This window comes from Limulus polyphemus, unplaced genomic scaffold, assembly GCF_000517525.1.
Source record: "Limulus polyphemus unplaced genomic scaffold, Limulus_polyphemus-2.1.2 Scaffold1888, whole genome shotgun sequence".
NCBI lineage: Eukaryota > Metazoa > Arthropoda > Merostomata > Xiphosura > Limulidae > Limulus > Limulus polyphemus.
In genome coordinates this window covers 169,038-180,004 of record NW_013667498.1, presented here as the reverse complement: position 1 = coordinate 180,004, position 10,967 = coordinate 169,038, and positions in this window count along the sequence as shown.

The following is a 10,967-nucleotide window of genomic DNA, read 5'->3' as shown; positions in this document are numbered from 1 at the left end:
ATAAGCCAGATGCATCATTTGATTTGTGAACCATATAAATATACAAGTGGCGTTCATGGTCAAGACCAGCCAGTGATGGGGTCACAAGAAGTCGCTATCTTCCATTCTGAAGATGAAACTCAACAAGCAACAGAGGCAAACAACATGGAACAACAAATTACTGAAGAATTAACAAGTAATTATTTAGTCCATTTAGAAAATAGTCCTGTCAGAACCACTGAAAATGTAAATCTATCACCACTTGTACCACAAGACATCAGTCTCACCCCCAATTCACATAAAACTCGACAAGTGACTGAGGTAGATAGAATGGAATTACAAAACACAAATAGATTGACAGGCAAGAATGTCTGTGTAGTATTTTTAGCAAACAATACTGTAAGTACTACTGACGTTGAAGATCTACCAATAATTGTACCAGAAGACATCAGTTTCTCCAATTATTCACATAAAAGTCCACATTTAACTGAGGTAGATAGAATAGAATTACAAAAATCAAATAAATCAATGAGCCAGAATGATTGTGTTGATCTTTTAACACAAAGTCCTGTGAGTACCACTGAGGATGAAAATCTACAAATGATTGTACCAGAAGACATCAATCTCACCCATCATTTACATACAACTCCACAAACTACTGAGGCAAACAGTATTAAACTACAAAAAATAAATAAATTCATAAGTCAAAATAACTGCGTATATTTTGCAAAAAACAGTAATGTGTGTAGCTTTCAAGATGAAGATTTACCAATAATTGTACCACAAGACCTCAGTCTTATTCATCCTGCACATAAAACTTCACAAGTAACAGAGGCAGATAGCATGGAAATACAAGTTACAAATGAAGGTTCGAGACCACCAAACCCGCGTGACTTAAGAACACCAAGTCCACTTGTGTTTGAAATCTCTAGTAGTGATGAAAGTGATTGTGTTATTGTCAGTGACTAGGAAACTTGTAATAAAGATAAATAATGTGATATAAAATGTTCCAATTCTCACTCCTACATCTGAAGAAATGAAAATTAAACTGTTTGCCTTTGTTTCAGAAAGTATTGTAACTTTTAAATTTTTACCTGGCATATATTTATCTTTGACTGAATTCAATGGCTAGTATGAATAGGCTAAAAATAATTTCAAGAAGGAATCAAGAGCCAAGTGTTAGTTGTAGCATTATAATAAAAAATGGCCTTCTGTTGATTACTATACTACAAAACACTTCATTTGAAATATCCTGACCAGTAAATTGTATAATGTAAAGAACATAACAAGCAATTCATATTTACTTTGGGTTTTTGTGGTGTGAAGGATTTCAGCATTAAACAAGTATCAAACTCTTAACTTTTGTATTGAAACTTGTTATGTAACTGAATGACACCAAAAATTACAATCTCACAAATGGTATAGTGCCTGTTGAATAATGTAAAATATTTAATGAATAATATTTAATCCTGATTAAATTTTGTTGAAAGAACGGCAACTGCCTGTTGTAGAAACACAAGTGTTGAGGATGATGTTTTGAAAGTCTTCTGCCTTTCATCTTCAGGTCAGTGTGTGTACGATGTAGTCGGCCTTTATAGTATTCTGGTGAATTGTGGAGAGCGTGTTCCATGTTCCTGCAATGAAACATACATTGGAGAAATGGGAAGATGACTTGTGACAAGAATAAAAGAACATAAAGACAGTACAAGACTCATGAAAACACAAAATTCAACCACAGCAGAACACGCCATGTCAACTGAACACAAAATGAACTGGGAAAGAACTAGAATCATCAACACAGATAAATTTTGGAAGACAAGAAAAATTAAAGAATCATTGTATATTAACACAATTAAACCTTCATTAAACAGAGATTCCAGATTAAAGGTGAGTAACCTGTGGCTATCATTGGTTGAATCTATGGGAAATCTTTCCTCCAATCAGAAACAGGGATAAACCAACCAATCATAACATGCTCTCCACAATCCAGAATATTATAAAGACCAACTATACCATACACCACTGACCTGAAGATAAAAGTCGTCCTCTACACTCGTGTTTCTACAACAGGCAGTTGCCATCCATTCAACAAAGTTTCATCATGAATACTCTGCCTAAACAAAAAATCTTTGCTACTGTTTTCAACTTTCTCTTATAGACTGAATGCAGAGCATCATACTTTCAATGTTCTGGTGATTTGAGAGAATTTAGTACTAACAGCACCAATAGTTGTTATTCAACCCAAAAGTGCTGGCCTCAGGCCAAACATAAAAATGCATTATTGGGTTTGATGAAGTGTGTAAAGTAAGGTGTATTATTTAATATGTACAAATTTTGCTATGTTATGCTAGAACAGTGTTCTTCCTTTCAGTGTTTGTCATTATTTCTGTCGTCTTATCTTCCCTTCTATTCATTTATTTTCTGTTCAGACTCTAATTTTCTGATTTTTGCATTTTGCTATTACTATTCTTTGTCAATCCTACATTTTGCTGCCCTAGGAAAATATTGTCGTTGCCTCCCTGTTAAGGCCAGATCAACAGATAATCAAGAAAAACTTAAAACTTAGGAAATGTTTAGTATTTTCTTGGTATCTCTTCCTTTATTATTATTATTTTAGATTGTCATTTGTTCCATTCTTTCAAACTTTGTTTTGTATATAAAGTAATTATTGGCCAGTCACATAACTGAACAAAATTGCAACAGTCTAGAACTGATGATTACTGTTATCGTAAATAACACTACATCCATTAAAAATATTAAATAATTAAAATAATTTACTAAGTTAGCCGACAAAGATTTGCTCTTTCTATTGTAGTATCTTGGCCCTACTTCATATAAAGTTGGGTGTAATGTACATATGTTATTAAAGGAGTTAAAATATTAAACCATATAAATAGTTTAAAACATACAAAATATGATTTCTGTTTGGGAAAATGATAAAAATGTAAGAAAATTGGAAAGATATACATGTATAGTAATATATATATATATATATATATATATAGGGAGAGACACACACACACCATATGCAAAGAGAGAAATTAGGTTTCTGCTTAAACTCCTGAAAATTTAGATAATTATCAAAGAACAAGTTTAACAATATCATGTTTTGTACTTTTCTGTTGAAATGCACATTATCATGCATGGAATAAATTCATGTATAAAGCCTACATATTTTTCTTTATATTGAGTTTATTTTGTAATATCAGCATCACTGCCAGACATCATTATACAATAAAATTGTCTCCCAAACAGGTTAACACCAGAATTATAAAAATGTTATTTTTCTTACAAAAATATATTAAAAATGATAATTTTTATTTGTAAAGTGTTAGAACACAAATGAAACCAATCTTATATTTTCATCATGCTTTTTGTAGGATATTTATATTTTCCTTCCCTTTTCTTTTTACATACTCCTGTATTTTCTTTTAATATTCCAGTTGGTGCTCAGGTTAATCTGACATTTTGGTAATAAATTCATTAAGAGAATGCAGCTAATGTAAATCAGTGAGGTGCATTGCTAAAAACATTTTATTTACATACTAAGAATAAATTGGCTTAAAATTATATATATACATGTGTGTGAGATTGCATTAATAAACTTGAAATTTACAATACTTTTAGTATTGAAATTTTAATGTGTGTATGATAATTAGAAATTATAAGAATCTATAATAACTAAGGAAGGTTTGGGAGCCAGAATAATTTGTTTTACATAATATGTAGTTTCAAGTCCTAAATATTATGTTTGTGTTTTTCTATTGTATATGTTACTTTTTATGACAGTGTTATTTGCTTGATAAATGAGTCTATTCAAGTGTAATGTTACATCGTTTTTACAACTAAAATTTAATGACTTTCTGTTATAGTTCCTCATGGTAAAAGCCAAATTCTGAACCATTTGTTTTTTCTCACAACTAAACCTTCTGAAAGAAACTTGGATCATTAAAGAAATAAATAAAGTAATTATTTTATGAATGTGTCTGTGGTTATACATTAAAAAATATGCCTGCACTTTCAGCTAGAGTTAGTAAATAAAAGTAAATTAATAAAAGATGCTGATCTCTGCATTGGATACTCTGTTAGATATATTGTTGGACTGAAATGAATAACATCCTCTATTTATTACAAGAAAAAATCAGATGGAAACTATAATCATTCACTTGGGAGATATTTCAACATAGAAAATTGAGTAACACATGAATTCAATTTGTCATCAAGCTTAAGTTTGACATCTGTCTTCCACATGATGACTTGAGCTTTGGGTTCACCTCATAATTGAAAGATGTTACACAGCTAGAATTTACACTTTATAAATTAATGCACATAATGGATAACAATCTAGTCAAAACTAGTATCATAATATAATTTCATATGGGTTTTATTAGAAGATAATACCTTTTATTATTTTATACACATGACCAATACATTTTCTTATAATTCATAACAAAAGGTGTCCAGTTTGAATAAGTTAATATTTTTATGAATACTAATTTGATACAAAACTTTTTATTTACATCTATAATTACATAATAAGTAAACTTACAGCCTGGTATTAAATAATAATGCTATAATTTGAGTCATACAACAACTTAGTACCGTAGTTAAAAAAATTAATCTAGTTTTTTTTGAAATCATAAGGTTGAGGTTAAAATATTACCAATGTTTTTCACTTGGCTGCTGAGAGAACAATATTCAGAAACTAAAAAACAATTTTTATTAATACATTTGAGGACGTACTATAATTCCAAAGTTCTTATGATATTATTTACATGTGAAAGTTTTATTTCTTCTACACACTTGCTTGTTTGCTTTGGATATTCATGCCAAGCTACAGAAGGACTAGGCTATCTATGCTAAATGTCATCAATTTTGAACTAGAGGGAAGGCAGCTATTCAACTACATGCACTGATAACTCTTGAGCTACTTTAATTGAATAGTGGGATTTTTACCTTCACTTATAGACCCAAAGTGCAGAGTTGTGATTTTACTGGAAAAATCATGGACCCTTGAACTCACAGCCTTACAAGTTAACTGCTAGGCCAGGTCTGGCCCTTTGTCCTCTGAAAAATATAGGTGATGCCATCACCAGGTGAAAGAGCCTGATAATTTCTACTGTTTACTGTACAAGATTACTCATTTTCTATTCTGTTTTATAAATTCACACGAACCCAGCTTTTATCAGAAAATATTGCCATTGACTTACCCAAGAGTGATAGTTTTTCAAATGGGTATTTGAAATATAAAAGGTTTCCTGTTCATGATTCTAAGTACATTAAAGAAGTTATATAATGAATTAAAATATTATGTTGCATTAAAACTTTGAAAATCTCCATAAACTCTGTACAAGCTAGGAAAAGTAAGAATTCATGAAACATCAAATATTTAGTTAAGCTACAATTATCAACAATTCAAATGAATTAGTTGATTAGATAACTTTACTAATTTTATTTATAATGCACATTCCCACAACAAGCAGGCTCCTTCTTCACCAGCAAGCTGGACACAAAAAACAATGACTAGCAGAGGTTTCACAGTTTTATTTACATTTTTTGACCAAAAAGCTCCATCTGTAAACATTCACCTTCTACATGATAACTAGTGCTAAACACCAGAGTTTAACTGAACTTTAGAATTGGGAGAGAATCCTATTAATTTTGAGGTTAGAAGATTGTCATATTTGAGAGAAGGTTTAGACAGAGAAGAGTATACTTGAAAAGCATTGTTAATGGACTGTATCTGTCCAGAAAGTTTTTGAATGACATTTCATGCTGCTAATGCAGATTGTCATCTGGTAAAATTATTCAGGTTGTTCAGACTATCAGACAGGAATATGGCTATATATTTGAGAGTTGGCAATAAAAGTACAACAAAGAAGGATTGAGAATGTGGCTGTACAGCAAAGCTCCAGTCGGGATGTATTGTAACATCATCATAGTTGACCTGCAGTTCAAGCTGCATGGACAGTGTTTATGGCCTTATAACAGGAAGAGGGTCCAAAGTTCAATGAAATCTTACCCTTCACCTCAGTTGAGGGCTAGTTGATAAGACTTGATGTAGAAAACTTCTTTGAGTTTTCTAGCTTCCCAATGTAGTGTAGTGTGACAACAGTTTCATTAAGTATTAATTCCATCATGGAGCTATTAATCACTGACTTACGAATTTAGCATAAATAGAAATATTTGAGCAGTAATTCACTCACAAAAGTGTATAAGTAGTATAAGCTTTGAATTCTAAAACTCTCAATTATATTAAATATTCTCTATAAAGAATGTCCTAACCCTAGCACTTTTACCAATGCTCAAGTTAAATGAAACGTACATCAAACAAGAAAAATACAGTATTAGCTGAACTTCTAACACAAATTATAAAAACAATATACATACAATATAACATGCTACTTAAGAAAACTATGGTGGATCCCACACAAAAGTGTGTTTCATAGTTTTAGTTTATTTTAATAAATGCTATTCATTGATGTAGTACATTAAATATTTTTTCTACATATAACTTCTAGAATGGTTTCTGAAATAATGGAAGATGACACTCTCTAAATAGCAATTATCCTATTTGTGGTTTTACCTACAGAAGTGTACTCCTATTTTCAGAGGCACATACTGATTCCATGATAGAGCATTACATTTCAAAGCTAGCTGGCAAGACAGGTTAAAATCTGTGAGATACAACAAAACATTCCCCACACATTAAGCTCTGGATGCATTATAAGAGTGACAATCAACCCTTTATGATAAGTGGTAAAGACTGGCTACCTTCCCTCTGGTTAGTAGTTCACATTTATAGGGATGTTAGCAGATAGCCTCAGTAACTTTGTCACAAATACAACATGCAAAATTCCTATATTCAAATAATTATGAAAGTGAAAAATATTGATGAAGTTACAGAAGCACTAGATATGAACCAACAAAACTATCTTTGGACATATAGAGATCTTGCATCTGAGGTCAATAGATTTCTCAAGTAAAGTAGGAACTCTTTTTAAGTTTTTTTTTTTTTCTAAAAAAGAGGGATTTACATCATCATCATCCTAATGAAGAAACTTCAGCAATTACCTACAGGAGTGGAAAAGGAAATACAGGTCCCTACTCAAGCCACAAAATTTTGGATAAATGTGGTGTGACTGATGAAATACAAAACAGAAGCAACTAATTGAAAAGAAGCCAAAGTCAATGCTCCTTTAAAGAGATGTGCAAGTTATATGAATTTCTTATTTATATATTTCTTAACAATGTGTAGAAAAACTATATTTGTAGAATAAGGAAAATCACATCTGATTCAAAAAGAGGAAAAAGAAAAACAATACTGTAGAAGAGATTTTAACCTATGGTAAAGTAACCATAACAATAGGCCTCAATCAAAAGCCATGTATTATTCAGTACAGATCACAGTAACCACATTTTTTTTTGTATTTCAGGCAGAAATATTTATTACGTAATCTCTATTTTAAGAACAACATAAACAGAACATTCTAAAACAGTCTTGAACATGTGAAACTTTTTTTTTTAAATTCTGGCCACATTTACCTCTCCATTAAAAAAATGGAATAATTTTTTCGAATTGCCATTAGGTCAACAGATTTTAGATACTACACGTAGATAGATTTTTAATACTAGTACATGCTTATTCTCAAATGGGATATATATAACTGGAGCAGTAATACAGTATTCCAAGGTAATATAGTAGAAAATAAATTAAACTACAAAGAAAGTCAAACAGTATAATCACACAGAGCAAAATCAGTTTTAATCCATGTCTATTACAAGTACAACAAAATGCTTTTCTTTCTCAAGTTTCAATTATCACGGAACTGTAGTGCAGGAAAGTTAACCTGATTACCTATGAATCGTCAACTAAGATAAGTTAATCTGAATAAATCAATTAACATCACGAAAATAATCAACTAAATGAAATTAGTGTATCGAATTATCAATGTTTTTGACTATTCAAGTAATCAAAATATTGCCATTATGATTTCTCAATAATATTTGTTATTAATTCAAGGTTGTTCTGCTTAATCAATTAAGTGTCATGACTTGTGAAAATAGTCAACTAGTCAAAATACGTTTCTAATCATTACTATGTGTGATTATTCCAATTATCCAAGTCTCATGAGAATAATCAATTAATAAGCCTGAAAATTAATCAATTAGCATATTCCACTAATAGTTCTCTTACTCTGTGGCTCGGGATGAAAAAAATTAGATCAAAATGAGATAGAAAAATCGCCCTCAAAAACTGGCTGAGGTGTTACTTGGGGCTTAGAATATATTCTTAACTATTATGCTTCACATATCTCCCAAAGTTCACCAACAAACACCATGACCTAGCTAATGAACATTTAGTTAAATGCTACCTACAAAATTCTTATCTCGTGGACTGTCCATCACTACCAAAACCAATTTAAATGGGGTGGCCACTAGAAAAATTGTATGTTTTAATATCACCCTTCAACCAAGATTAAAGATCTCTTAACATACAATATAGAGCTGGATATATATAACTTTGCCTTAAAATTTTACTAAGCACAGAACACCTATACAACAAAATCCTACCTTAATATATATATCAGTCCAACATCAAATTTAAGTTTAATTTTCAATTGCAATCTGAGCTAAAGTCCACTAAACCATGTACAAAAGTACTGATAACACAATATTTGCATGGGACCATGTCTTGGACACTTGTGTAAACTTTTTCCACTATACAATGCAAAAATCAAGGCTACAGTACCCCATAGCAAATAAAATTTAAAACAATATAAAGTTTACAAAACAAATTAACAAGAATAAACAGACTATGAACCACAGAATATTTACTAATCAAATATAAAGTCAGATTTAATTTGTTATGTTTTACATTTCATCAAACCTAAATTGATTTTACTTCGTATATAAATAAAAGTTCACCATTTTAGTCACTATCTATTTAAAAAGAAAAAATATATATATAAGATGCTAAAATATTTTAAACTTCACTGTGTATTTATAAAAATTGTAGGTCAAATACAGAATACAAAACACTAATACTGTTCCTTAAAATTTTAAAGTACAAAATTGAAAACCCTCCAGATACTCATGTAAAACTAGAACCCTTTTACTACATATAAAAGGCTTACTTGCATAGTACATAGGTTGTACAAAAAAGTGGTCATAGAGTTTGTGCATGAAACATTTAGAAAAACACTAGCTATCTTGTTTCATACTTTACATAAAAGTAAAACTACATAATGTTGTAAACTATATTTTTAATGTTATAATTTACCTGCTTGCTGAAGGGGGTTGCTAACCATGATGATGTAATAATTAAGAAGCTTCATCTAGTATCTAGAAACAAAGGTATGTGATATATAAATGTGTAATCATTTAAAGTTAATGAGGACTCAGTTAAGTATTCAAAGTATTTCAGTTTAGTATTAGACAGTGAGAGTTATTGCATATATTCAGTTGATCGATGAGCAAGAACATTCTGAATGGAAGTTTTATATATGTCAGTTAAACATAGGTGACACTAGTATCACAGTTTCTGTTGAAAGTGAAAATGTTGTTTGTGAACTTAGGCCTACAAGTACAAGTAGCACACATTATAGAAGAAATAAACTAATTTGTTATTGTTGCATAGACTGGATTTCACATTACTTTTACCAGCTAGATAATCCATAAGAACCCACCCAATGAACAAACGTGTCACAACAATAACATAATTGTACACTTTGTACATAAAATATATTTTAACTCAGCGGTGGTAATAAAGACAAGGGTAAAAAAGACAAAAAAAATTACACAAACAGGTAAAAAGTATATATATAGATGTACAAAGCAATCATATTATAAGAAAGGATAAACAAAACAGTAGGGTTTAATAGCAAGTGTTGAACAATAATGGTGAACCGATTGATTAGAAAGCTGTATTAATAACAGCTTAATTATTAACTCAGTTGGTTTACGTGGTTTCAATAATTGGCTTAACTGTTATTGATACTGTTTTCAAAAATACTTTTTTGACTTTTTTTACCTGTTTATGTAATTTTCTTTGTCTTTTGTACCCTTGCCTTTGTTAACTAGATTCATTTTAACTGTGCTCAAAGTTTATACATGACTTTTGGGACTAATGTATACAATGCATAAAATAACATTAATACTGGTATAAAATACACAAACTGAAGTTTTTAGTATTATTTTGATGTAACAAGCTTTATTAATGAATGAGTGGTTTAATTATCATTTGAGCTAATGTTACACTACATTTAAAGCAATATGAAAGAAATCTAGCCATTGGCACTATGGACAGTGTTTTATAAGCAAACTGTAACCCATATTTAATAATTTGTTATACAGTAAACTAATAATTTTACATTTATCAATTATGACCTGAATAAAAGCTATGAAAAAATACTTAACTATATCCTTTGAAGAAGAAAAAAGAATATTTTTTAGAAATCTTCCTTATACATATTTCTATGCACATTTAGTTTATTGATGTTTATAAATTAACTCCTTCACTGTTCATTTTGGAATTATTAAATCAAGTACACTATATACACATTAAAATTAATATGTGAACATATCTAATATAAATCAGATAACATAATATAAATCAAAATTTAAATACCTTAATATCTGTTTATGCTATATTTGGAAAGATGTACACACACAAATACAAAAAAGGAAAAGTATTTTTTGATATAATGAGAATATTATAAAAACAAAATAGTACTTAAGGTTGTGCAATTGGTGTTGTATTTACTAGCCATTAAATGTAAAGATGTGAAACAATAGCCAGATTTATTAACAGATATCTTATTTTCGTGATTTAGCAACCCCTTCTTATTCCTTCTAAAACACACACCTTCCTTCAAAAAAAAAAAGTTTCATTTTGTCTCTGTACTGGAGTGTCCAGATTTCATCATACATATGCAATAACACTACTTGCGTTTCTACATCAACGTGGATCTCCATCCGGACTCACC